The 27,837-nt window shown below is 41.7% G+C and overlaps 1 long non-coding RNA gene across 4 annotated transcripts in view; it reads left to right on the forward strand.

The window, feature by feature from the left end:
* Positions 1-27,837, forward strand: part of LOC129059038 (uncharacterized) — a 51,038-nt gene that overhangs the window by 17,745 nt on the left and 5,456 nt on the right. Inside the window, exon 1 of one of the 4 annotated variants that reach the window (XR_008524654.2) lies at positions 1,896-1,988. The exons of the other annotated variants lie outside the window; for them this stretch is intronic. This is a non-coding gene — a long non-coding RNA (uncharacterized LOC129059038). Of the gene's footprint in view, positions 1-1,895; positions 1,989-27,837 lie in introns of those variants that run through there. 4 annotated transcript variants of the gene reach the window in all.

Below are 27,837 nucleotides of genomic sequence, written 5' to 3' on the forward strand. Positions count from 1 at the left end.
CACACAGAATTCTTAGCTGACAGTTATTCTGTTTAAGGAGGTCAAAGATAAGTCCCCAATCCCTCTGGCTTGTAAGGTTTTTGCTGAGAAGTCTGCTGCTAGTCTGACAGGTTTTTCTTTATAGGTTACCTAATGCTTTTGTCTCACTGCTCATAGAATTCTTTCCTTCATATTGACTCTAGATAGCCTGATGACTATATGCCTTGGTGATGATGTTTTTGCAATGAATCTCCCAGGAGTTCTTTATAATTCTTGTATTTGGATATCTAATTCTCTAGCAAGGGCAGGGAGGTTTTCCTCAATTATTCCCTCAAATAAATTTTCCAAACTTTTTGCTTTCTCTTCTCCCTCAGGAACACCAATTATTTTTAGATTTGACCATTTTACACAATCTTATATTTCTTCATGACTTTGCTCATTTCTTTTTATTCTTTTTTCTCTATTTTTATGTGACCGTGTTAATTTGAATGCCTTGTCATTGAGTTCTGAAGTTCTTTCCTCTCCTTGTTCTAGTCTACTGCTGAAACTTTCCACTACATTTGGTAATTCTGTAAGTGTGTCTTTCATTTCCAGAAGTTCTGATTGGCTTTTCTTTAACATATCTATCTCTTTGGAAAATTTTTTATTTATATCCTGAATTTTAAAAAAAGTTTCTTTATATTGGTTTTCACCTTTCTGTGTTATCTCCTTGAATAGCTTAATAATCAACCTTTTAAATTCTTTATCTTGTACTTCAAAGATTTAATCTTGGTTTGGATTCATTGGTGAAGGGCTAGTGTAATATTTTGGGGGTGTCATAGAACCCTGTTTTGCCATATTACCAGAATTACTTTTGTAGTTCCTTCTCATGTTGGTAGACTATTTTTCATGATTATTCTTGAATTTATTTTTGCTTTGATTGTTTTTTTTTAAATTTCTTTTTCCCCCCCTAAGGTTGTGACTTTAATGTTTATAGTTTACTGTAGCATAATTTGGCTCTTGGTGCTCTCAGGGGTGAAGACTGTCTATGAGTTACTTAGTTACAGACCGTCTTTGTATGATGAATTTCTCAGATGCTGGTTGTAGCAGCACTGTGCTCAGTGTGTGAGCAAGTTCACTGTCTCCTATACTGTTGAAATGGCAGAGGTCTCTTGAAGCTTATCTAATTCTTCCATGTTGTACACTTCCTTATTTATTAATTTTTTTCCCACAGTATTATATTTACTGGGTTGAATAGTTCAGGCTTCAGCCCAGTAGGGGAACTTTCCACAGGTGAAAACCAGCTGTGTCTAAAGCAGGTGGGTAAATGCAATACCTAATGGTGGGCAGAGGTCCCAGACTTGACAGATGTGACTGGGGGAGCACTCAGTGAAACACACAGAGGTCTTCTCAGAGAGAAGGACTGGAGCCACTTTACCTCCCCTGCCAGGCCCACAGGAAAGTTATTCACCTCCCAGATACACTCCTGACCCAGTGTTCTGGCTATTCAAATCAGAGAGGTACCTCCTTTCATCTGCAGGAATATTGATGTTCCAAGTGGAGAGAAACTGTGACTCTGCCTCCTGTGTAGGCCTGCATTTGGAGGGTGCTCCTCCTGTGGTGATGCAGTCACCTTGAAGTGTTCCAGAGAAGTCTGTAGGTGCATCCATACCGATCTCTTGTGAGAAAAGCCCCAGCTGTATATACAGTGGTGGATAAGGGGAAAAAGAAATCTTCTCCAAGACTCTTCACGAGCACCAGGGCTGCCTGATTGTTGAGGTGGAGCTGCAGACTTTCCCTGCTGAGCCCAGTACCGCCAAATGTGCCTCTGCTGAAAGAGACTTCCCGCCACCGGAAAGATTTGGGACTCAAGGCCTGCTGTCTGTGTTCTTTTGTCTCAGGCGATGTTCCTTGATATGGTAAACTTCTCTTTCCTCTAGGAGTAGAAGTCCCTGTGAATGCTGTTGCTCCAATGGGTCTAGCTGCCCATTCCAGGCTGGTGCTGGGGAATGTCTGCAAGAGGTCTAGAGGTATGACCTGTCATCAAGTCTCCCAGCAGTGGGTACCAGTACTAGCTCTGTTGGGGGTGCCAGAGGAGTGACATAGACTCTGTGAGTTTCCTTGTTTATAGATAGCCTTAGTGTGTTGGCTTTCTCAAATGTTGGTTGTAGTAGTAATGAAGAGTTCATGTGGACAGACTCAGGGCCTCCTGGTTAGCCAGAGTGCTGCAGTCAGTGGTGATAGCTGAGGTCATGCACAAGTTTTATCCTTCCTGGGTGCAATGTTATTCTACCTTGAAATGCTGTAATGCTGTGTTGATTGGCCTCCAGCCAGGAGGTGGCACTTGCAAAAGAGCAGCAGTTGCTGTAGTAGCAGTGGGATTTTTGTTTGCCTTATGTTACCCAGGAGCAGTAATCTGGTTTTTCATGTGATAGATAGGGCCATAAAGCTTCCAAAAGTTTCTATCCTTTGTTTTAAGCTACCAGGGCTAGTGAAGGGGGAAAGTGAGGTTGGGGCTGTGTCAGGCAGGCTCGTGCTTTTACTCTCCAAGTGTGGAGCAGCCCTGGTGTGAGTTGTGGGGTGGTTCTCTGGCTACTGGGATAATGTTCCAGACAGAAGCATTACTGCTTCTGCTGCACAGAAGTGTTTGTGCAGGGAGTGGGGAGTAACAGATGCCAGTAAACCTCATCTAGCTCCTCAGCACTTGGTAAGCCACATCTCAGACCCGCAGTTTTCTGCTAGCAGCAGCGAGCTAAGTTCCAGGCATCTATGCTCAGAACTCAAGACTTACCCAGCTGTACACTTTCCCAATGGAGAGGGCAACCATGGCTTTGAGGCCTTGCCCCTCCCAGTTTTCCCACAGAGCCAATGTGTCTAGCTCCTGTGTTCATGGCTGCAGTACACTTGCCACTTGCCCCTTGGTTCTGTCCAAGGGAATTCTTCCCCACTTGAGGTTATATTGTGAAATTCGGTTGACAGCTTCTTTCAACCAGTGACTACTGCCTGAGTAACTTGGCAGACTTCCATGAGGTCTCCTATGAGGCAAAATAAGGAGTAGCTTTCCCCAGTTTGTCCTGGACACTGGGAATAAATTGAAGGATCTTTCTGCTGCCATTTCTACTTTTAGTTTTCTCACTGCCCCCTAAATGAGTTCCAGTGCTGAGTAGCACTAATGCCTTCCCTCTTGGCCTGGATTTCCAGTTTCCCCAGTGGGGGTGTATATCCTGGAGGCAATCTCTCAGTCTCTCACACTCTGGAAACTTACAGTTTTCCACCTGGCTCGTGGTGTAGGCTACAGCCTGTCACTTCTTTTAAATAATCTATGAATTTCAGTTTCCCTGTTAAGTTCCTGCACTGCTTCTTGGAAAACAGTTCACAGCATGAACATCTGCACACTATCATGTCTTTCCAAGTGGAAGAGGCATGCTAACACTGCCTCCAATCTGCTATCTTGGAAGACAAAAATCTTTTGCCCATTTTAAAATTAGATTATTAGATTTTTTTTTCTATTGAGATGTTTGAGCTCCTTATGTATTCTTGTTATTAATCCCTTGTCAGATGGAGAGTTTGCAAATATTTTCTCCCATTCTGTGGGCTGTCTCTTCACTTTGTCAATTGTTTCCTTTGTCGTGCTGAAGATTTTAACTTGATGTGATCATTTCTGTCCATTTTGTTTGTTTGCCTGTGCTTTTGAGGTACTACTTAAGAAATTTTTGCTTAGACCAATGTCCTGGAGAGTTTCCCCAAAGTTTTCTTTTGGTAGTTTTGTAGTTTGAGGTCTTAGATTTAAGTCTTTAGTTGATTTTGATAGATTTTTGTATATGGTGAAGATAGAGATCTAAATTTATTCTGCTGCATATGCATATTCAGTATTTTTGTTGTTTTTTGAGACACGCTATCACTCTGTCAGCAAGGTTGGAGTGTGGTGGTAGGATCATGGCTCATTGCAGCTGTGACCTTCCGGGTGCAAGTGATCTTCCCATCTCAGCTTCCTGAGTAGCTGGGACTATAGGCATGCACTACCATGCCCAGCTAATTAAACAAAAATTTGTAGAGACAGGGTTCCACACTGTTTCCCAGACTCATCTCTAACTCCTGGGCTCAAGTGATCCTCCCACTTCAGGCTTCCAAACATTTTTTTTTTTCTTTTCAACTTTAATTTTAGGTTCAAGGGGGTACATGTGCAGGTTTGTTACATGGGTAAATTGCATGTTGTGGGAGTTTGTTATACAGATATTATATTATATTATATATTGTACAGATAATTATGTCACCCAGGTAAGCAGCATAGTACTGATAGGTAGTTTTTTTATTATTATGCTTTAAGTTCTGGGATACATGTGCAGAATGTGCAGGTTTGTTAGATAGGTATACATGTGCCATGGTGGTTTGCTGCACCTATCAACCCGTCATCTAGGTTTTAAGCCCAGCGTGCTTTAGGTATTTGTCCTAATTCTCTCCCTTCCCTTGCCCCCAACCCTCCCACAGGCCCTAGTGTGTGATGTTCCCCTCCCTGTGTCTATGTGTTCCCATTGTTCAACTCCCAGTTGTAAATGAGAACATGCAGTGTTTGGTTTTCTCTTTCTGTGTTAGTTTGCTGAGAATGCTGGTTTCCAGCGTCATCCATGTTCCTGCAAAGGACATGAACTTATCCCGTTTTATGGCTGCATAGTATTCCGTGGTGTATATGTGCCACATTTTCTTTATCCAGCCTATCATTGATGGACATTTGGGTTGGTTCCAAGTCTTTGCTATTGTAAACAGTGCCACAATAAACATATGTGTGCATGTGTCTTTATAGTAGAATGATTTATAATCCTTTGGGTATATACCCAGTAATGGGATTACAAGGTCAAGTGGTATTTCTGGCTCTAGATACTTGAGTAATCACTGCACTGTCTTCCACAATTGTTGAGCTAATTTACAGTCCCACCAACAGTGTAAAAGCGTTCCTAGTTTTCTTCATCCTCTCCAGCTTCTGTTGTTTCCTACTTTTTAATGATTGCCATTCTAACTGGCATGAGATTGTATCTCATTGTGGTTTTGATTTGCATTTCTCTAATGGCCAGTGATGGTGAGCTTTTTTTCATAGATTTGTTGGCCACATAAATGTCTTCTTTTGAGAAATGTCTGTTCATATCCTTTGCACACTTTTTGAGGAGGTTGTTTTTTTTTCTTGTAAATTTGTTTAAGTTCTTTGTGGATTCTGAATATTAGACCTTTGTCAGATGGATAGATTGCAAAATTTTTCTCCCATTCTGTAGGTTTCCTGTTCATGCTGATGATAGTTTCTTTTGCTGTGCAGAAGCTCTTTAGTTTAATTAGATCCTGTTTGTCAATTTTGGCTTTTGTTGCCATTGCTTTGGTGTTTTAGTCATGAAGTCTTTTCCCATGCCTATGTCCTGAATGGTATTGCCTGGGTTTTCTTCTAGGATTTTTATGGTTTTAGGTTTTACATTTATGTCTTTAATCCATCTTGAGTTAATTTTTGTATAGGGTGTAAGGTGAGGGGTCCAATTTCAGTTTTCTGCATATGGCTAGGCAGCTTTCCCAGCACCATTTATTAAATAGGGAATCCTTTCCCCATTTCTTGTTTTTGTCAGGTTTGTCAAAGATCAGATGGTTGTAGATGTGTGGTGTTATTTTTGAGGCCTCTGTACTGTTCCATTGGTCTATATATCTGTTTTGGTACCAGTACCGTGATGTTTTGGTTACTGTAGACTTGTGTAGTTTGAAGTCAGATAGCGTGATGACTCCAGCTTTGTTCTTTTTGCTTAGGATTGTCTTGGCTGTATGGGTTCTTTTTTGGTTCCATATGAAATTCAAAGTAGTTTTCTCTAGTTCTGTGAAGAAAGTCAATGGTAGCTTGATGGGAATAGCATTGAATCTATATATTCTATATATTACCTTGGGCAGTATGGCCAATTTCACAATATTGATTCTTTCTATTCATGAGCATGGAATTTATTATTATTATTATAGTTTAAGTTCTAGGTTACATGTGCACAACGTGCAGGTTTGATACATAGGTATACATGTGTCATGTTGGTTTGCTGCACCCATCAACTCGTCATTTACATTAGGTATTTCTTCTAATGCTATCCCTCCCCCAGTCCCCCACCTCCTGACAGGCCCCAGTGTGTGATGTTCCCTGCCCTGTGTCCAAGTGTTCTCATTGTTCAATTCCCACCTATGAGTGAGAACAGAGCATGGAATGTTTTTCCAATTGTTTGTATCCTCTCTTATTTCCTTGAGCAGTGGTTTGTAGTTCTCCTTGAAGAGGTCCTTCACCTCCCTTGCAAGTTGTATTCCTAGGTATTTTATTTTCTTTGTAGCAATTGTGAATGGGAGTTCACTCATGATTTGGTTCTCTGTTTGTCTATTATTAGTGTATAGGAATGCTTGCGATTTTTGCACATCAATTTTGTATTTTGAGACTTTCCTGAAGTTGCTTATCAGCTTAAGGAGTTTTTGGGCTGAGATGATGGGGTTTTCTAAATATACAATTATGTCATCTGCAAACAGAGACAATTTGACTTCCTCTCTTCCTATTTTAATACCCTTTGTTTTTTTTCTCTTGCCTGATTGCCCTGGTCAGAACTTCCAATACTATGTTGTATAGGAGTGGTAAGAGAGGGTGTCCTTGTCTTGTGCCATAGGTAGTTTTTAAAACCTCTCCCTTCTCCCTGTCTATACCCTCAAGCAGGTTCTGAGTCTATTGTTTTCTTCTTTGTGTCCATGTGTGCTCAATATTTAACTCCTCCTTATAAATGAGAACATGCAGTATTTGGTTTCTGTTTGATGAGCATCTAGATTGATTCCATGTCTTTACTATTGTGAATAGTGCTGTGATGATCATACAACTGCATATGACATTATGGTAGAATTTCTTTGGATATATACCCAATAATGAGATTGCTGGGTCAAATAGTAGTTCTAAGTTCTTTGAGAAATCTCCAGACTGCTTTCTGCAGTGGCTGAATTAATTTACATTGCCACCAGCAGTGTATACGCATTCCCTTTTCTCTGTAATCTCTCTAGCATATGTTATTTTTTGAATTTTTAATCAGAGCCATTCTGACTGGTGTGAGCGGTATCTCATTGTGGTTTGATTTACATTTTCCTAATGATTAGTGCTATTCAGCATTTCTTCATATGCTTGTTGGCTGCATATATGTCTTCTTTTAAAATGTCTGTTTATGTCTTTTGCCCCCTTTTCTATAGGGTTGTTTGTTTTTGCTTGTTGGTTTACATTCCTTATAGATTAGGATTTGGATCTGGATATTAGAGCTTTGTCAGGATGAACTTCATTAAATGAATAGTTTGCAAATATTTTCCCTCATTATGTGGGTTGTGTGTTTACTCTGTTGATAGTTTCTTTTGCTGTGTAGAAACTCTTTAGTTTACATAGGTCCCATTTGTCAATTTTTGTTTTTGTTGTAATTTTTGTTTTTAGCATCTTTGTCATGAAGTCTTTGCCAGGGCCTTTGTCCAGAATGGCATTTCCTAGGGTTTCCTCAAGGATTTTTATAGTTTTAGGTTTTACAGTTGAGCCTTTAATTCATCTTGAGTTGTTTTTTGTATACGATTTGAAGAAAGGATCCAGTTTAATCTTTTGCATATGGCTAGCCAGTTATCTTGGTACCATTAATTGAATAGGGAGTTCTTTTTCCATTGCTTGTTTTTGTCAACTTTGTCAAACATCAGATGGCTGTAGGTGTGTAGATTTATTTCTGAGCTCTCTATTCTGTCTCATTTGTCTATGTGTCTGATTTTGTATAAGTACTATGCTGTTTTAGTTACTCTAGCTCTATAGTATAGTTTAAAGTTGGGTAGGGTGATGATTGCAGCTTTGTTGTTTTGCTTGGGATTGCTGTGTTGGTTAATATTAGGGGTCAACTTGATTGAATTGAAGGATACTTAGATAGCTGGTAAAGTGTTTCTGAGTGTGTCTGTGAGGGTGTTTCCAACATTTGAGTCAGTGGACTGAGAGAGGAAGACCCACCCTCATTGTAGGTGGTCACCACCCAACTGGCTGCCACAGCAGCTAGAACAAAGCAGGTGGAAGAAGGTGGGATAAGCCAGCCTGTGAAGTCTTTCATCTTTCTCTGTGCTGGATGCTTCCTTCCATTCTTCCTGCCCTTGGACATCAGACTTCAGGTTCTACAGCCTTTGGACTCTTGGGCTTACACTATTGGTTTGCCAGGGGCTCTCAGGCCTTCTGCCACAGGCTGAAGGCTGCACTGTTGGCTTCCCTACTTTTGAAGCTTTTGGACTTGGACTGAGATAATACTGGCTTCTTTCTTCCTCAGCTTGAAGATGGCATATTGGGGGACTTCATCTCATGATCGTGTGAACCAATTCTCTTTAATAAACTCTCTTTCATATATACATATATCTTATTAGTTCTGTCCCTCTGGAAAACCCTAATACAATTGCTTTGGCTATTCAGGCCCCCCCTTTTTTGGTTCCAAATGAATTATAGAATGGTTTTTCTAATTCTGTGAAGAATGTCATTGGTGGTTTGATAGGCATAGCATTGAATCTGTAAATTACTTTGGGCAGTTTGGCCATTTTAACAATATTGATTCTTCCTATCCACAAGCATGGGATGTTTTTCCATTTGTTTGTCATCACTGATTTCTTTCAGCACTGTTTTGTAATTCTCATTGCAGAGGTCTTTCACCTCCATGGTTAGCTGTATTCCTAGGTGTTTCATTTTTCTTGTGTGACTCTTGTGGATGGGATTGTATTCTTGCTTTGACACTCAACTTGCATAGTGTTGGTGTACAGAAATGCTACTTGTTTTTGTATGTTGATTTTGTATTCAGAAACAACTAAAGTTGTTTGTCAGATCTACAAATTTTTGGACAGGAACTGTGTGGTTTTCTGGGTATAGTATATCATCTGCAAACAGATTGTTTGACTTCTTCTTTTCTTCTTTGGATACCTTTTATTTCTTTCTCTTGCTGATTGCTATGGCTAGCACATCCAGTACTATGTTGAATAGCAGTGTTGAGTGTGGGCATTTTTGTCTGTTCTGATTCTCAATGGAAGTGCTTCCAGCTTTTGCACATTCAGTATGATTTTGGCTGTGGATTTTTTTTTTTTTTTGAGATGGAGTTTCACTCTCGTTGCCCAGGCTGGCGTGCAATGGCATGATCTCAGCTCACTGCAACCTCCACCTCCTGGGTTCAAGTGTTTCTCCTGTCTCAGCCTCCCAAGTAGCTAGGATCACAGGCATGTGCCACCATGCCTGGCTAATTTTGTATTTTTAGTAAAGATGTGGTTTCTCCATGTTGGTCAAGCTGGTCTTGAACTCCCAACCTGAAGTGATCCACCCACCTCAGCCTCCCAAATTGCTGAGATTACAGGCAGGAGCCACCATGCCTGGCCTGGCTGTAGATTTGTCATAGACAGTTCTTATTATTTTGAGGTATGTACCTTTAATGCCTACTTTTTTGAGGGTCTTTCACACAAAAGGATGTTGAATTTGATCAAAAGCCTTTTCTGCATCTATTGATGCTGAGACCAGCTCAGGCGGGGAGACCCTAACCCAGCAGTGCTAGAGGAATTAAAGGCACACATACAGAAATATAGAGGTGTGGAGTGGGAAATCAGGGGTCTCACAGCCTTCAGAGCTCAGAGCCTCAAACAGAGATTTACCCAAGTATTTATTGACAGCAAGCCAGTGATAAGCATTGTTTCTATAGATTATAGATTAACTAAAAATATTCCTTATGGGAAACAAAGGGATGGGCCGAAATAAAGGGATGGGCTCTGGCTAGTTATCTGCAGCAGGAGCATGTCCTTAAGGCACAGATCACTCATGCTATTGTTTGTGGTTTAAGAACGCCTTTAAGTGGTTTTCCGCCCTGGGTGAGCCAGGTGTTTCTTGCCCTCATTCTGATAAACCCACAATCTTTCAGCATGGGCATCATAGCCATCAAGAACATGTCACAGTGCTGCAGAGATTTTGTTTATGGCTAGTTTTGGGGCCAGTTTATGGCCAGATTTTGGGGAGGCCTGTTCCCAACACATCCCCCTTCTTTGATTTGCAAAGTGATAAAAGCAAAGACAGCTTTGTCACGGTGAGCTACTGCTTGCAGGAGTCAGGATCCACATCTGCAGACTATACAAAGACAAACAACACACATTAAAAACACAATCATCATTGAAATCACAGAGCTTCCAAGTGTTTTATCCATTTTAATGGGTTGCTAGCTGCTAATCTGTCTGCAGCTCCTTCAAACATTCCAGTTCCTGGCATTAAGGCCAGGTGTGCCTGGGATGCTTTAAATATTTGTTCTTTTAATTTTGCAACATCTAAAGACAAGTTTGTAGAGTTTCCTTCTAGATTTTCTTTATTCTTTCCCAAATTTTGATCTTATTAAGAGCTATTAATAGTTTCCACAAATCTTTATGTTTAGTTCCTACAATGGGCCATATCATTTGAGATTGAGGTGCCACTATACCGCCATGGTTCCAGATAATAGAAACTCTTGCCATACTTCTTACCATTTCTACCGTCTGACGATTTTGTTCAGACTAGCTGAACATAGTGTGGCCATGGCATGCAGACTGAGAGGTGCAATTCAGGCTAAACATCCTCGTAGGGGACCAATCAATAATAATTCCTAGGAATCATTGTGCAGCACCTCTGCCTGTTTTGCAATCTTCCTAAACAAGTACATTCATTTTTTTCTGGCCAGGTTCAATTTTGTTTACAAATAGGTTTTTGAGAGCAGTATGCCTTAATTATAGGAGCAGATTTATTATGATAAATACTGAGATCAGAAAGCATTTGTAACTGTGTCATAAAGTGATTACATCCAGGCATTATTGCCAGCTAATATAGATAGATATGACCAATAAGTATAATTGTTCTCTGTGTCAGCCCTTGTTGAAGGAATACACATGGCAATGGTGATCACCGCTATCATAGCTACCATTAAATTGCTCATTGTGACTGGTTGTCCCACTTTCCTCAGGTTTTCTTCTGCCGTCTGTGACAGCTTCTTGATCTGTCCCCAGGTTGGTGGTTGTGTTCAACAGGTGTCGCTTGTGACAGTTGGGGTCCTCTTCAGTGTCAGTCTCGACATGGCTGCAACTGGGGGGTCCTTGGGATCCTCCTGGAATCTCTTCCTCAGCATCTGGCTCATGATAAGGTTTCAGGTGTCTTGATGGTATCCAAATCAGCTGTTGATTTTGGCCTGGAGAAACACAAGCATAACCTCTACCCCAGGTTATTATTTTACCTATTTCCCAACTTTTTGTTTTCAGATCTCTCCACCAAACCAGTTGTTCTGCTTCTGTTTTTGCAGCTGGTTTCTGTAGATGCTGTTCAGCTGCTGATAATGTCTGGCCTTTAGGCAGGCTCAAAAAATTTAAAGTTAACAATGTTAGATTCAATTGTATGTGGGCTGTCCCATAATCCCTGTTTCTCCCCCTTTTTTGTTTTTGTCATCAGTTGTTCATCTGTATGAAATTGTAACTGAGCATTTTCAATTAATTGTGTGGAATGAACCACATATGAAGAATCAGAAATCACATTAACAGGCATATCAAAAGCAGTCAATACCTCAATTACAGCTACAAGCTCCGCTTTTTGAACAGAAGTATAGGGCGTCTGGAAAACTTTACCTGTCGAGCCAGAATAAGAAGTTTTGCCATTACTAGACCCATCTGTAAAAACATTCTCAGCACCTTCAATTGGTTTAAATTTAGTAATTTTAGGGAGAATCCAGTTAGTTAATTCCAAAAATTGAAACAGTTTCATTTTTGGAAAATGATTATTGAGAATTGTTCAGTAACCAAGTCCTCTAAAGCCTCCAGTTTCTCTTTACTCAGTGGCCATTGTTCTATCCAAACTGGCTTATCTGTTAACCATTTTAAAGGTATAGGTTCTGGAGGCGTAACAATGGCTGCCATAAAAAATGATATCCTAAACCTTGGCAGGAACTTTGTCTTTCTGCTTGAAGTGGTTCTTTCAAACCTTGCAAATTTTTTCCTAGTCCCATACCAGAGAAATACCCCATTTCATGCATCATATGTTGACTTTGAGGGCTATATAATTGTTCAGGAATTAGAACTTGTGCTCCCCATTGTTGTAATAAATCTCTCCTCCATAAATTTGTAGGTACAGAAGTTATAATTGGTTGAATAGTCCCAGGTGGTCCATCAGACCCTTCACAATGCAAAATATAACTACTTTGATATACTTCAGAGTCTTTACCAACTCCAACTATGTTAAAATGAGTGGGTGGAACTGGCCATGCAGACGGCCAGTGCTGTAGAGAAATGATTGAAATGTCCATTCCTCTATCTACCAAACCTTTAAATTTCTTTCCCTGAATAGTTATTTCACAGGTAGGATGTTTATCAGTAATTTGATTTACCCAATAAGCTGCTTTGCCTTGTTAATTTGTGCTTCCAAATCCTTCTGTTCATTTAATTTCACTTTTCCCCATTCCCACATATGACACAATAAGGAGTTGTGCTATGCATTCTCCTGGCTCTCCTTTCCTTGGAACAGAAGTAGATATAACAGTTTGAATTTTGCTATTGTAATCTGAGTCAATGACTCCTGTTTGTACTTGTACCCCTTTTAAACTTAAACTAGACCTTCCTAAAAGTAATCCTATCATTCCTGCTGGCATGGGTCCACAGACTCCTGTTGGGACCTTTTACAGGGGTTCCCCAGGCGGAAGGCTCACAGCTTTTGTGCAGCATAAATCTACTGCAGCACTACCAGCTGTGCTGGGGGACAGATATTGTATATGGGTGAGGGAATGGCCTGAGCTGGAAATGCCCCAGTTTGGAATGGGGCCCGGGATGGGCCCCTCATGGTGTTTCCTGAATTTAAAAGGAAAAGGCTCAAACGTAGCTATAATATTTCCTGTTGATCAGGTGGGTGTGTTCTAACAGAGAACTGCCTGCCAAGCCTCTAAATCACCCTCTCATCTAGCTTGCTGAATTCCTGCCTGAACAGAACTGAGAGTGGTCACTTGAGGCACCACTCAAACAGTCACTGGGGCAACTACTTTTTGCCTATTGTCCTCCGGTGGTAGGTGAGGCCACTCTTTCTTCAAGATAATAATGAGGGGGTGCAGAAGGATAGGGATAAACCTCTCCCCCCTTTGCCACTTTAGCTTTAGCTGGCAAACAAACCTACTCTGTCACTTCTTCTGTTACTTTGTTATACTCTCCTTTCCCCTTATTATTAGTGTGAAAAGGTTCCAAGGTGGAAAGAACCAGAGCCCACACTTGTCCCATTGTTACCCTGATGCTTCTGAGCTCCCCTTCTTACTCACCATGAGGATTGCTTTAAGAGTACTCGGGTGTCCTCCAGCTTAGTTCCATGTTCTCCAACCATCACTCTGGCGACCCTTCAACCTGGATGCGAGCCCCCATGTATAGGTGCTGCTTGCTGAGACCAGCTCAGCTGGGGAGACTCTAACCCAGTGGCGCTAGAGGAATTAAAGACACACATACAGAAATATAGAGGTGTGGAGTGGGAAATCAGGGGTCTCACAGCCTTCAGAGCTCAGAGCCTCAAACAGAGATTTACCCAAGTATTTATTGACAGCAAGCCAGTGATAAGAATTGTTTCTATAGATTATAGATTAACTAAAAGTATTCCTTATGGGAAACAAAGGGATGGGCTGAAATAAAGGGATGGGTCTGGCTAGTTATCTGCAGCGGAGCATGTCCTTAAGGCACAGATCACTCATGCCATTTTTTGTGGTTTAAGAATGCCTTTAAGTGGTTTTCCGCCCTGGGTGAGCCAGGTGTTCCTTGCCCTCATTCTGGTAAACCCACAAGCTTCAGCGTGAGTGTCATGGCCATCACGAATATGTCACAGTGCTGCAGAGATTTTGTTTATGGCCAGTTTTTGGGCCAGTTTATGGCCAGATTTTGGGGGGCCTGTCCCAACACATTGATATCATCATATGGTTTTTGTTTTTAGTTCTGTTTATGTGATGAACCACATTTATTGATTAGAATAGGTTGAACCAGCCTTGCATTTTTTGGATAAAGCCTACATGATTGTGGCGGATTACGTTTTTGATGTGCTGCTGGGTTTGGTTTGCCAGTATTCAGTTGAGGACTTTTACATCTATGTTAATCAGAGTTATTGGCCTGAACTTTTCTTTTATTGTTGTGCCTCTGCCAGGTTTTGGTATCAGAGTGACCCTGGCCTCGTAGAATGAATTAGGGAGGAGTTCCTCCTCCTCAATTTCTTGGAATAGTTTCAGCAGGAAGGGTACCAGCTCTTCTTTATACATTTGGTAGCATTTGGCTGTGTATTCATCTGGTCCAGGGAGGTTGTATAAGGGGCCAAATGCAGCAACTTATCCTGCACTTTAGAAGAAATATCTTGACAGGCTCCACACCACCAGGCCTCTAGAAATTTTTAATGAGGTAGAAGTTTCCTGAATTTTAGTCAGATTTATTTCCTATTCTCTGGCACACAAATGTCTCACCAATAAGTCCAGTGTGTTGCTACTTCTTGCTCACTGAATCCAGTCAACCTAATGTCATCAATATAATGGACCAGTGTGATATCTTGCAGAAGCTAAAAGATATCAAGGGCTCTCTGAATAAGGTTATGACACAAAGGTAGAGAGCTGGTAAACCCCTGAGGTAGGACAGCAAAGGTATATTGCTTGCCTTGCCAGCTGAAGGCAAATTGCTTCTGGTGGGCCTTATGGACAGGAATGGGAAAAAAAGGCATTTGCCAAAGCAATGGCTGCATACCAGGTATCAGGATATGTGTTAATTTGCTCAAGCAATGAAACTACAGTTTCAATTGTGTCACCCCAATTGGAGTCACCACTTGATTAAGCTTGCAATAATTCATTGTTATTCTCTAAGATCTATCTGTCTTCTGCACAGGCCAAATAAGAGAGTTGAATGGCTATGTGGTGGGAATCACGACCCCTGCATCTTTCAAGTCCTTGATGGTGGCACTAATCTTTGCAATCCCTCCAGGGATGTGATATTGTTTTTGATTTACTATTTTTATAGGTAGAGGCAGCTCTAATGGTGTCCATTTGGCCTTCCCAGCATAGTAGCCCTCACTCTACAAGTCAGGGAGCCAATTTGGGGTTCTGCCAGCTGCTAAGTATGTCTATGCCAATTATGCATTTTGGCACGGGGGAAATGACCACAGGATGTGCTCAGGGACCCACTGGACCCACTGTAAGTCAGACCTGAACTAAAACTCTATTAATTACCTGACCTCCATAACTGCTACTTTAACTGGAGGACCACAATGATATTTTGGGTCCACTGGAATCAACATCAACTCAGAGCCAATGTCCAGTAGTCCCTGAAATGTCTGATTATTTCCTTTTCCCCAATGCAGTTACCCTGGTAAAATGCTGGAGGGCTCCTTGGGGAAGGATGGGAGAAAGATTCACTGCATAAATTGTTGGTAATGTAGTGGGGTCCTTTCTTTTTTTTTTTTTTTTTGAGATGGAGTCTTGCTCTGTCACCCAGGCTAGAGTGCAGTGGGGCGATCTCAGCTCATTGCAAGGTCTGTCTCCCGGGTTCATGCCATTCTCCTGCCTCAGCCTCCTGAGTAGCTGAGACTACAGGCGCCCACCACCATGCCCAGCTAATTTTTTTGTATTTTTAGTACAGACGGGGTTTCACCATGTTAGCCAGGTGTGGAGTCCTTTCTTAAGAAGACCTGGCCTCCCTACCTCTGCCTCCTGGGTTCAGGCGATTCTTCTGCCTCAGCCTCTCGAGTAGCTGTGATTACAGGCATACTGTGGCCACCCTGATTGGCTAACGGGGTTTCTCCTTGTTGGTCAGGCTGGTCTCGAACTCCCGACCTCAGGTGATCCACCCGCCTTGGCCTCCCAAAGGGCTGGGATTACAGGTGTGAGCCACCATGCCCATCCTGGTTTTAATTTTTATCTTAAATTTATTTTTAGTTTTGTCTTTAGAGATAGGGTCTCACTCTGCTTGTAGTGGTAGAATCAGAGCTCACTGCAACTTCAAACTCCTGGGCTCCAGTGATCCTCCCTCTCCAACCTCCCTAAGTAGGTGGGAGCAAGTTTGTCCAAACCTCAGTCCACAGGCTGCATAAGGTCCAAGACAGCTTTGAATGCAGCCCAACACAAACTTGTAAACTTTCTTAAAACATTATGGTATTTTCTTTCCAATTTTGTTTTTTCTAGCTCATCAGCTGTTGTATTTTACGTAGAGATGGGGGTCTCACTGTGTTGCGAGGCTGGTCTCCAACTCCTGGCCTCAAGCAATCCTCCCACCTTGGCTTCTCAATGTGCTGAGATTTCAGGTGGGACCACTCTCAGCCCATTTGCCTGTTAATGGGTATTTGCATTCCAGGTTTTTTTTTTTTTTTTTTGAGACAGGGTCTTGTTGTGTCACCCAGGTTGGAGTGCAGTGGTGCGATCATGGCTCACTGCAGCCTCCATCTCCCAAGCTCACACGATTGTCCTTCTTCAGCCTCCCTAGTGGCTGAGATTGCTATGTATTTTTTTATTTTTATTTTTTATTATTATTATACTTTAGGTTTTATGGTACATGTGCGCAATGTATTTTTAGTAGAGACAGGGTTTCACCATGTTGCCCAGGCTGGTCTCCAACTTCTCGCCTCAAGCAATCCTCCTGCCTTGGCCTCCCAAAGGGTTGGGATTACAGGCAATTACAAATACAGTTGCTATGAACGTTTGTGTACAAGTCCTTCTGTGGACATGTGCTTTCATTCCTTTTGAGTAAATACCTAGGGATGGAACATCTGAATCACATGCAAATAACTATATGCTTACCCTTTTAAGAAACTTCCTAAGTTTTTTCCAAAGTGGTTGTACCATTTCATATTCCCAATAGTGTATGAGTTTCAGTTGCTCTATGTTCTGACAAATTCTTGGTATGACTAGTCTTTTGGAATGTACCATCAAATAGGTAGGGTATGTTGTTGAGGTCTTAATTTGTATTTTTCTCTTAATCTGTATTTCTCTAATGACTAATGATACTGCACATCTTTTCATGCCCTTATTTGACATTGATATATGGCTTCTTTGATGAAGTGTCTCTTCAAACCTTTTGCCCATTTGTTTTTTGGGTTATTATTGAGGTATGAGAGTTCAAAAAATAGACACTCTGGATATAATTTTTTTTTTTTTGAGACAGAGTCTTGCCCTGTCGCCCAGGCTGGGGTGCAGTGGTGTGGTCTCGGCTCACTGCAACCTCTGCCTCCTGGGTTCAGGTGATTCTCCTGCTTCGGCCTCCCGGGTAGCTGGGACTGCAGGTGCCTGCCACCATGCCAGGCTAATTTTTGTATTTTTAGTAGAGACGGGGTTTCACCACCTTGGCTGGGCTGGCCTCGAACTCCTGACCTTGTGGTCCACCCACCTGGGCCTCCCAAAGTGCTCGGATTGCAGGCATGAGCCACTTCACCCGGCCTGGATACAAATTATTTACCAGGGCCCAGCGTGGTGGCTCACACTTGTAATCCTGGTGCTTCGAGAGGCTGAGGCAGGTGGATTGCTTGAGTCAAGGAGTTTGAGACCAGCCTGGGCAACATGGGGAAACTCCATCCTCTATAACAAATACAATAATTAGCCAGGCATGGTGGTGCACACGTGTGGTCCCAGTTACTAAGGAGGCTGAGGTGGGAGGATTGCTTGAGCCTGGGAGGTCAAGGTAGTAGTGAGTCGTGAGCATGCCACTATACTCCAGCTCTTTTGAGACACAGCGAGACCCTGTCTAAAAAAAAAAAAAAAAAAAAAAAAGAAAAGAAAAAAAGAAAAAACCAAAACACAAACACATTCTTATCAGATATGTTGATTTGCAAATAGCTGCTTCAGTTTTTGGCTTGTCTTTCCATTCTCTTTCTGGGGCTGCAGTGAGCTATCATACTCCTGGGCTCAAGTGATCCTCTGCCTCAGCCTCTCAAGTAGCTGGGACTGCATGTGCATGCCACCATGCCTGACTCAAATATTTTTGATGCTGTTGTAAATGCTATTTTAAATTTCAATTTCAGATTGTTCATTGCTGGTATACTACAAATGCAATTGACATTTGTGTATTGATTTTATGACCTGTAGTCTTGGTCATTTATTTGATCTGATAGTTTTTTGTAGATTTTGTGCCAGAGTTTTCAATAAATAAAACAATAAAACCAGTTTTACTTAAAAAAAAAAAAAAAAAGACCTGGCCTCCCCTTCATTCAAGAGGTTCTGGGTCTGTAAACTGGCCCAAGTCTGGAAATTGCTTGAGGGGCTGTGATTCTCTGTTTTTATAACTCAAATTAGTCTTTTGTCCATTCAATCTGAAAGTTTTCTGCTTATATAAATTAAGTAGGAATGCAGTAGGTTTCCTATCAATTTTGCTTCTAGGAAAACCATGATTAATTAGCCAATGCCAGAGCTCTACATGAGGCAGACTATTCTGATTGCTGCTTTGCCTTTGCTGTCGATTACAGTAGTTACGCACACCTTGTCTTTGATGGTTGAGTGCCACCACTTGGCCCCTGCCACCTCGGGATCCAATTATTCCCATTGTATTTAAATTTTGTAGTTGAGTGACTGTCGATCCCACTGTTAGATCTGACATACAGTGAAGAGCAATCACAGGGCTCTTCAAGGATGCAAGTGCTATCCTCACAAATCTATTTCACAAAGCATTGGTTACAGGTATATCTTCTGCACCCTCCCAGTTGGGATGAGTAGATCTAAAGTGACTAATCCACTCCACCATCCCAATTTCTGTGAGCCTTTTGATCCCCTCCTCTACATTAAACCAAGGGAGATCAGGCATTTCCAGCTCGCTCATAGTGGGCCATCTTTTAATCCATATTTCAGCTAACCAAGCAAATAAATTATTAGAACTTTTTTAACTCCCCAAGCTGCAACATTAACTGCAGAATCCCTACTTAGTAGGCCCAAATCAATAAATTCAGCCTGACCCAGTGCTATGTTCCTTTCACCATTATCCCACACCCTTATTATCCATTCTCATGCCTGTTCTCCAGATTTCTGCTTATATAAATTAGAAAACCCAAGCAGTTGTTTTTGAGTGTAGTGCACCTCCCCATGGGTCACACTCAACCTTACCTCTAGGGCTCTGCTGGGACTTTAGTCTAATTATAGGTCTAGAAGCAAACAGGGGTGTTGGGGGTGGCTCCTGAGGTGAATCAACATTATCTTGCCTGGCAACTGCTTCAAGGGAGGCCATCACTGTTGCCTCAGGCAGTGCAGGGTTTATCTCTTCAGACAAAGGTGGAAAGGCTGATGGCAGCATGGGTTGCGGAGGAGTGTTGCCACCACTGGAGATGGGGAAGCTGTTTCTTCTGGCAAAGAAGGTTCATCAGAGTTTACCAGCTCAGTGTCCCCAGCTTCATCACAGTCATCCCACACATCCCCATTCCAGTTTCAGGGTCTCATTCTTTTCAAATCAATGCCTTCACTTTAACAGGAGACACCTGGTGGGGCTCTGCATGCACCTATCATTGCAGGTCAGTCACTCGCATGATAAGAGCTTGTGTCTGTTTTTCCACAATTTCAGCTATTCTCTACAGGAGATAAGACTCTCAGGGCAATCTTAGCAGATTTGAGGCTCAGTATCTGCTTCTGATGCCTGGAGTTAGAACCCCTGAGTTCATCATTTTCTTTCTTCACTCTGTCCAGTGAACTTAGGAGCAACCAACCAACTTCATTGTGTCTCTTGGTTCTCCACATATAGTCAAAGGTATTACTTGTAGAGTCACTAAACTCCTTGCCTCTCATGAGTGGTGAATCAGTAGTGTCAAATGCATTTATTTTGCATAACTGTCTAAACGGTTCATACCAAGGACTACCAGTATTCTCCATACTATTAGAAGTACAGTCCTTAGCATTTTTGGGTGTAATTGTATTAAGCAGCCAACTCCAGAAATCCCAAAACCAATGAAAGAACTCCATCCTTAATATTCTGTTCCTCTAGAACCACTCCTGGTACCAAAATCTGTATTAGTTAGGGTTCTCTAGAGAAACAGAACTAATATGTAGGTATTTTATACACACACACACACACACATATATATAGGAGTTTATTAAGAAGTATTAACTCACATGATCACAAGGTCCCACAATAGGCTGTCTGTAAGCTGAGGAGCAAGGAAGTCCGTCTGAGTCCCAAAGCTGAAGAACTTGGAGTTTGATGTTCGAGGGCAGGAAGCATCCAGCATGGGAGAAAGATGTAGGCTGGGAGGCTAAGCCAGTCTAGTCTTTTCACATTTTTCTGCCTGCTTTTAAATTCTGGCCATGCTGGCAGCTGATTAAATGATGCCCACCCAGATTAAGGCTGGGTCTGCCTTTCCCATCCCACTGACTCAAATGTTAATCTCCTCTGGTAACACCCTTACAGACACACCCAGGATCAATACTTTGCATCCTTTCAATCCAATCAAGTTGACACTCAGTATTAACCATCACACTGCCTTTTTCTATTTTTCATTTGCTCGGTTGATTTCTCTCCATCTTTTTACTTTGAGCCTCTTCTGTCTTTGTATGTGAGATGAGTCTCTTGAAGACAGCATATAGTCTAGACCTGCTTGTTTGTCCAATTTGCCAATCTGTGCCTTTTAAGTGGGGTTTTTAGCCCACTTACATTCAAGGTTAGCATAGATAGGTGGAGATTTGATCCTGTCATTGTGTTGTTAGCTGGTTATTATCCAGACTTGATTGTGCAGTTGGTTATAATGTCAATTGTCTATGTACTTAAGTGTGCTTTTTTGGTGGCCAGTAATGGTTTTTCATTTCCATATTTAACATTCCTTTAAGTACCTCTTGTAAGGCATGTCTGGTGGTAACAAATTCCCTTAGCATTTGCTTGTTTAAAAATAATCTTATTTCTCCTATACTTATGAAGCTTAGTTTCGTTGGATATGAAATTCTTGCTTGTAGTTTCTTTTCTTTAAGAATGCTGAATGTAGGCCCCCAATCTCTTCTGGTTTGTAGGATTATTGCTGATAGGTTTGCTGTTAGCCCAATGGGCTTTCCTCTATATGTTATTTGCCCCCTTTTTCTAGCTGCCTTTAATTTTTTTCTTTTGTGTAAACCTTAGAAAATCTGATGACTATATGTTGTATTATTTAGTTCTAGCACTGCTATAAAGGAATACCTGAGACTGGGTAATTTATAAAGAAAATATGTTTAATTGGCTTATGGTTTTATAGGCTGTATAGGAAGCATAGCAGCTTCTGCTTTGAGGGATGATTAAGAAAACTTACAATCATGGTAGAAGGCAAAGTGGGAGGGAAGCATGTCACATGGATGGAGCAAGAGGAAAGTTGCAGGGGATGTGCTACACATTTTTAAACAACCAGACCTCATGAGAAGTCATTCACTATCATGAGAACAGGACCACGGGGGAAATCCATCCCGATGATCCAATCACCTCTGGTCAGGCCCCACCTCCAACATTGGGGATTAAGATTTGACATGCAATTTGGGCAAGGACACAGATCTAAACTATATCATTCTGCCCCTGACCCCTCTCAAATATTATATCTTTCTCACATTTTGAAATACAATCTTGCCTTCCTAACAGCCCCTCAGAATCTTAACTCATTCTAGCATTAACTCAAAAGTTAAAGGTCCAAAGTTTCATCTGAGACAAGGCTAGTCTCTTCTACCCATTAACCTGTAAAATCTAAAACAAGTTAATGATTTCCAAGATACAATGGGGATACAGGCATTGGGTAAATACTCCTATACCAAAAGGGATAAATTGGCCAAAAGAAAGGAGCTACAGGCCCTATGTAAGTCCTAAACTGAGCAGGGCAGATATTTAAATCTAAAAGCTCCAAAATAATTTTCTTTTGGCTCTATGTCTCACATCCAGGTGGGCTCCCAAAGCCTTGGGAAGTTCTGCGCTTGTGGCTTGCAGGGTTCAGCCCCTGTGGCTAGCCTAGCTATGCTGTGACTCTTGCAAACTTGTAGAGGTACTGCCTTGGTGGTCTTAGATAACTGCTGGGAGAATTGTCTACATTACCAGGCTGAGTCTCTTGTTATCTTCCCCTACTTTTTTCCAAACAGTCTCTCTTTGTGTACCAGGCTGCCTAGAGTTGGGGCAGGGGTTATGCAATTACTCCTTTGTCCACCACAGGTGGGACTGTGTTGGGTCACACCTGAAGCCAGCATGGTACTGAGTCTTGCTCAAAGCCCATGGTGACTATTTCCTGGCTACTGCTGATGCTTTTTCAAGGCCCTGGATCTTTTTAGTCAATTGGTGATGAATCCTGCCAGGCCTAGATTTTTCTCTTCAGGGCAGTAGGTTCCCTTCTGGCCCAAGGTGGGCCTAGAAGTGCTGTCTAGGAACTAGGACCTGGTATCAGGGACTTTATACTGATGAGTCTGTTTGGTGCTTTATTTTACTGTGGCTGGGTTGGTACCCAAATTGCAAGACAAAGTCTTTTTTACTCTTTCTTCTTTCCTCAAGCAGAAGGAGACTTTTCCTGTGGCCACCACAGCTGGAACTGTGCTGGGTCATACCCGAAGCCAGCACAGTCTGGGTGTCACTTAAGGCCTATGGTGACTACTGCCTGGCTACTACTGATGTTTATTCAAGGCCCAAGGACTCTTTAGTCAGCAGGTGGTGAATCCTGACAGGCTTAGTTTCTTCCCTTCAGGGTAGCATGTTCCCTTATATACATCTAGAGGTGTCATATGGCAGCTAGGGCCTGAAATTGGGGTCTCCAAGATCCTGTTTGATGCTTTATTTTATTGTCCCTGAGCTGACATCCAAGTTGCAAAACAAAGTCCTCTGTACAATTCCCTCTTTTTTCCTCAAGCAGAAGGAATCTCTCCAGGAGCTGCAAGCTACATTGCCTGGAGTTGAGAAGTGGGGTGACATAAGCACTCCCTTGGCTGCCACAGCTGGTGTCTTACTAGATTATGTGTACCCCCCTAAGTCCACTGGCTTTAAGCCCAGCACAGTACCTAGGACTTGCCCAAGGACTGCTGTCTTTGTGGCCTATATTTCCTTTCAATTGACTCAGAATCCTAGGGCACTTTAGCCTGCAGTGGTGGGGATAGCCAGAACTTAGGTTTCTGCTGCTGAGATGCAGGCTTTCTCTCTGGCTAGGGCTTGTCCAAATGCTTCCTCCATGGGCTCTGGCTGAATTCAGCCCTGTGTTGTGTTCAGCTGTGACAGGGCAGCAGTGAGTTCCAATGCACAGTCCCACAATCACTTCAACCTCCCTCACACAAGCTCACAAATATTCTCTCCATGTTGCCAGGGGATGGGGGAGAAGTGGTGAAGGCAATATAAGACTGTCTTTCCTACCTTCCTCAGTGCCTCTTTCCTTGATATGATGTCAAAACCAGGTACGGTAATCACTCACCTGGTTTTTGTTCTTATGAAGGTAGGTGTTTTCCTGTATGGATAGTTGTTCAACTATCCATTTTTTTGGCATTTCTAAGGGTGGCATTCCTGAAGGAGGGGTGATCACTGGAAGGTTTTGTTTGGTCATCTTGCTCTGACTCCTCTCTGGTGCCTTTCTGTCTTGTGACCCATTCACCTTAGGAAGGATCCACGTGCCATCTAGGTAAAGAGAGACTGCTATGCTATAGCAAGGGGGAGTGGGCCACTTCTTTAGTCCTAGAGGGCTTGGAAGAATCTGGGGTTCAAGACTCCCAAAATGATCCCAGTTGAGTTTCAAGATTCCACTCTTTCTCTATTAGGACCCTCATTTTAGTTTCAGAGATTTGTGGGGGGACTGTAGAATAAAATTTCTCTGCAATGTCTAATCTCATGATCAAATCCCAAATATGATTTTCAGCCTAATCTGTCCTCTGATTGTGGGAGATAAGGGAAAATTTAAATGCTGTCAAAGAGGTCTCATGATTTTCAGTTATGCCCCTAGTTGGTTATTGGCTGACTCAAGACTGCCATTTTTTTTCTTCAGCACATTGGTCACACTTAAAAATAACCCACTAAACTCACAGTCCTTGTAATTACCATTACCATCTTATCTCTCAAGTACTCATGATAGCACATAAGGTAGTGCATACCCTTCAATCTGCATTCCATCCCAACTCACCATCGGTGAGACATTGATGTAATTGTGTTACAACAGCCTGCTGAGGGGATTCTTAACCCGCTTATCACCATGCATTAGTTATCTATTGCTTAGCAGCTTAAAACACACATTTGTGTTCCCAAAGTTTCTGTTGGTCAAGAATCCAGGGACAATTTAGCTGGTGGTTTGGTTCAGAGTCTCTCACAAAGCTGTAATCAAGTTGTTGTCCAGAGTTGCAGTCATCTCAAGGCTTGACTCAAGAAGAATCCACATTCAATTTTATACACCTGGTGTTGACAGGCTTCAGAAAATCAACTTCCAGGCTTACTCAGGGCTCTCTCCAGGGCAGCATCTGGCTTCTCCCAGAGATAGTGATCCAAGGAGAAACTCCCCAAATGGAAGTCATGGTCTTTTTATAATAAGAGTTCTAATCTTAGAAGTGACATTCTATCATTTCTGCTGTTAAAATTGAGTCAATAAGTCCAGTCCACACATAAAAAGAAGGGATTATGTACGGGCATGAATACCAGGAGGCGGAATCATTGGGGACCATCTGGCCACGACTTGCAATGGTGTCCTTTTGCCATCTTGCTGGCAAGTGATCCAGTTTCAGAATCCCATCCTTAGGCTCTGCTTTCTGCAACTACTTCTGGTACTACTTTCCTAGTTTGAGCTCTTTCAGAAGCAGGTATTGAGACAAAAATTATACTTCTAGTGATTCTACTAACAAGCAGAATGGGACCCCAATAGGGATATGGGGAAGGAGATACAAAGAAGGAAATACTGCCAATAAGAGTGCATTAAAAAATTATGATAAAATGTATGTAACAAAATTTACCATTTTGACATTTTTTAACAATTTTGACAGTTTGGTGGCATTAAGTACATTTATGTTGCTGTGAAACCATCACACCACCCATCTCTAGAAATTTTTTTTACCCAAACTGAAATTTTCTGTCTATTAAACACTAATTCCTAACTCTCCCCTCCCCCTAGCCCCTGGAGACCACCATTCTACTTTTTTTTTCTATGAATTTGACTGCTCTAGGTACCTCATGTAAGTGGAATAATATAGTATTTGTACTTTTGTGACTGGCTTATTTCACTTAGCTTAATGATATTAACATGTCACTTAGACATTATGCTAAGTGAAATAAGCCATCCATGCCATAGCATGTGTCGGAATTTCCATCCTTTTTAAGGCTGAAAAATATTTTACCATATGTACACACCACATTTTGTTTATTGGTCTGATATGATTTGGATCTGTGTCCCCACCCACATCTCATGTCGAATTGTAATCCCCAGTGTTGGAGATGGGGCCTGGTGGGTGGTGATAGATCATGGGGGTGGTCCTTTTTGAATGATTTAACACCATATTCTTGGTGCTGTTCTCATGATAGTGAGTGAGTTATTGCAAGATCTCATTGTTTAAAAGTGTGCAGCACCTCTCCACCCCCTGCTCCTGCTCCTACCATGTGAGATGACTTGCTCTCCCTTTGCCTTCTGCCATGATTATGTTTCCTGAGCCTCCCCAGAAGCTCAACAGATGCCAGCATCATGCTTCCTGTATAACCTGTATAGCCTGTGGAACTGTGAGCCAATTAAACCTCTTTTCTTTATAAATTACCCAGGTGTTTATTTATAGCAACTCAAGAATGGACTAATACACCATCTATCCATCAGTTAATATTTGGGCTGTTTCTACCTTTTGGCTATTGTGAACAATACTGTTATAAACATGGGTATAAGAGTACATTTTAAAACTGGCTACCAAAGGGGGCAACTAGAGTTTAATCTCATGGAAAACTCTCTGGCCTTGTTTATTTTGTAGAGACTTCTACCAGTCACTTGTGGAGGGCTGCTTGGTGGGGTATAAATTCCCTAGGTCTTCTGGACTGTTTTAACAGAAGTAGGCAGATCAATCTTCTATAGTTCTGGCAAAAGCCCTCAGACATGAGAGTGCTGACACCAGCAGCTGAAAGCTAATGGGGCACAGAGAAGTGGTAAGGTCCTAGGAATATGGATGAGGTACTGATGGCAGCAGCTACAAGAACCTTTCATGTAACTTGTACTCACAGCCATTGGCTTTAGATGCAAAATTTTTCTCCTTAATTGCACCTTAATACACAGCTTCTCAATTGTGCCTTAACGCACAGCTTGTCAATTATTTTTCCTACTTCCAGTCTCTGTCCTCTTCATACTATCCTCCACAGTGCTGCCAAAGGCATTTTTTTTTTCTTTTTGTGAGACAGGGTCTCGCTTTTTTGCCCAGGATGGAGAGCAGTAGTGTAATCCTGGCACACTGCAGCCTCCAACTTCTTGGCTTTAGGTTCTCCTACCTCATCCTCCCAAGTAGCTGGGACTAGAGGCATGTACCACCATGTCTGGCTAATTTTTTTTTTTTTTTTTTTTACTTTTTGTAGAGAACAGGTCTTGCTATGTTGCCCAGGCTGAAAAGTCATGTTTTTCTGAAACACAGATTTGGGCATGCCAATCCTTTCCTTGAAAACCTCTGTAACTATCCCTGGTCTATAGAACTAAATCCTTCCCCCTCTTCATTGTTTGGTCCAGCCACACCTCTCTCTCACCTTTCTCGTATACACCATCACAGACCATACTCTTTCACCAACTTGAACTTTTCTCATGCTATTACATAGGCTCGCAATATTCTTTCTCCACTTGGCAAAACCTGATGCACCCATTGAGGCTCAACTCGAGGTTTCCTTCTCTGTGTGTTTTTCTCTAATCTCTCCTAGATAGGACTAATTTTTTCCCTCTGTTTATTGGTTGATTGTTCCTCTGACATAATAGTTACTATATTGCATTTTAATTACTTTCATATATGTGTCCCTAGATGTCAAGCTGTATGAGTCTTCAATACTATGTACATTACTAAATAAATGTTGGTTGAGTGAGTGATTAGTTAAGAGACTATCAAAGCTCATCAAAAAGGCAAAAACAAAACAAAACAGAGAACGAAGTTCATACTTTTGTCAGTCCCCCAGTGATTGGTCATCTGGCTTATGAATGATGTTAGAGAGAAATAAGTGGGAGAAATAAAATTCTTTTGAAATTATTGTGTAGGCAAATGTCAAATTTTCACCACTAGAGAGAACCCTAGTGTTAACTTACAACATTTAATAGGAAACTGAGGGTGTGTATAGGATTTAAAACATTTTCAGAAGCTTGTGCCAATACCAATATAAAGGCTTCGTTGTGAATATGTAGGAGCTGATGGTTCTCACTTGAAAATTATCAGGGAACATTAACTCTCAATGTCTGGTAGTGCATATTCCTGGTGGTGCAATAATGGGCTTTTGCATGTACCTTTTGTGTTAGTATGGGGCATTTATATTGCATGGACACTTATTATTTTATTATTGTTGGGTGATAGCCTAGAATGTAATTATTCTTGTTCTCAGGTAAAAATATGAAAAACTTAAAGCTTCTCATTATGCAGGCAAAAGCTGTAAAAAACTGTAGCTCTCCCTGAAGGCTGGACTCTTATAGTGTGGATCTGGAGTTAGGTAAACATTGCTGAAGTCCATAAACTGCCCCATGTAGTGACTGTCTAGGGAAGTGCAGTGACAGGGATTGGAAAGAAAGATTTTACTTTGTGCTTCGAACAAGACACTTAATGTGGACAAAACAGTGGGACTTAGAGACAGTTCACAGAGTCTATTCACAGAGTTTACTGGGCCTGATAGGATTCAAATGTGGGCTTGAAGCTGGCAACAACAGTGAATGGTTATACAGTGATATAGATAGTCTCCAGTACTTGGTAATATGTTTGATTGTATATTAACAGGAAGGAAAAAAAGTTCCTGCATTTGTGA

This window comes from Pongo abelii, chromosome 3 (assembly GCF_028885655.2).
Source record: "Pongo abelii isolate AG06213 chromosome 3, NHGRI_mPonAbe1-v2.0_pri, whole genome shotgun sequence".
Lineage (NCBI taxonomy): Eukaryota > Metazoa > Chordata > Mammalia > Primates > Hominidae > Pongo > Pongo abelii.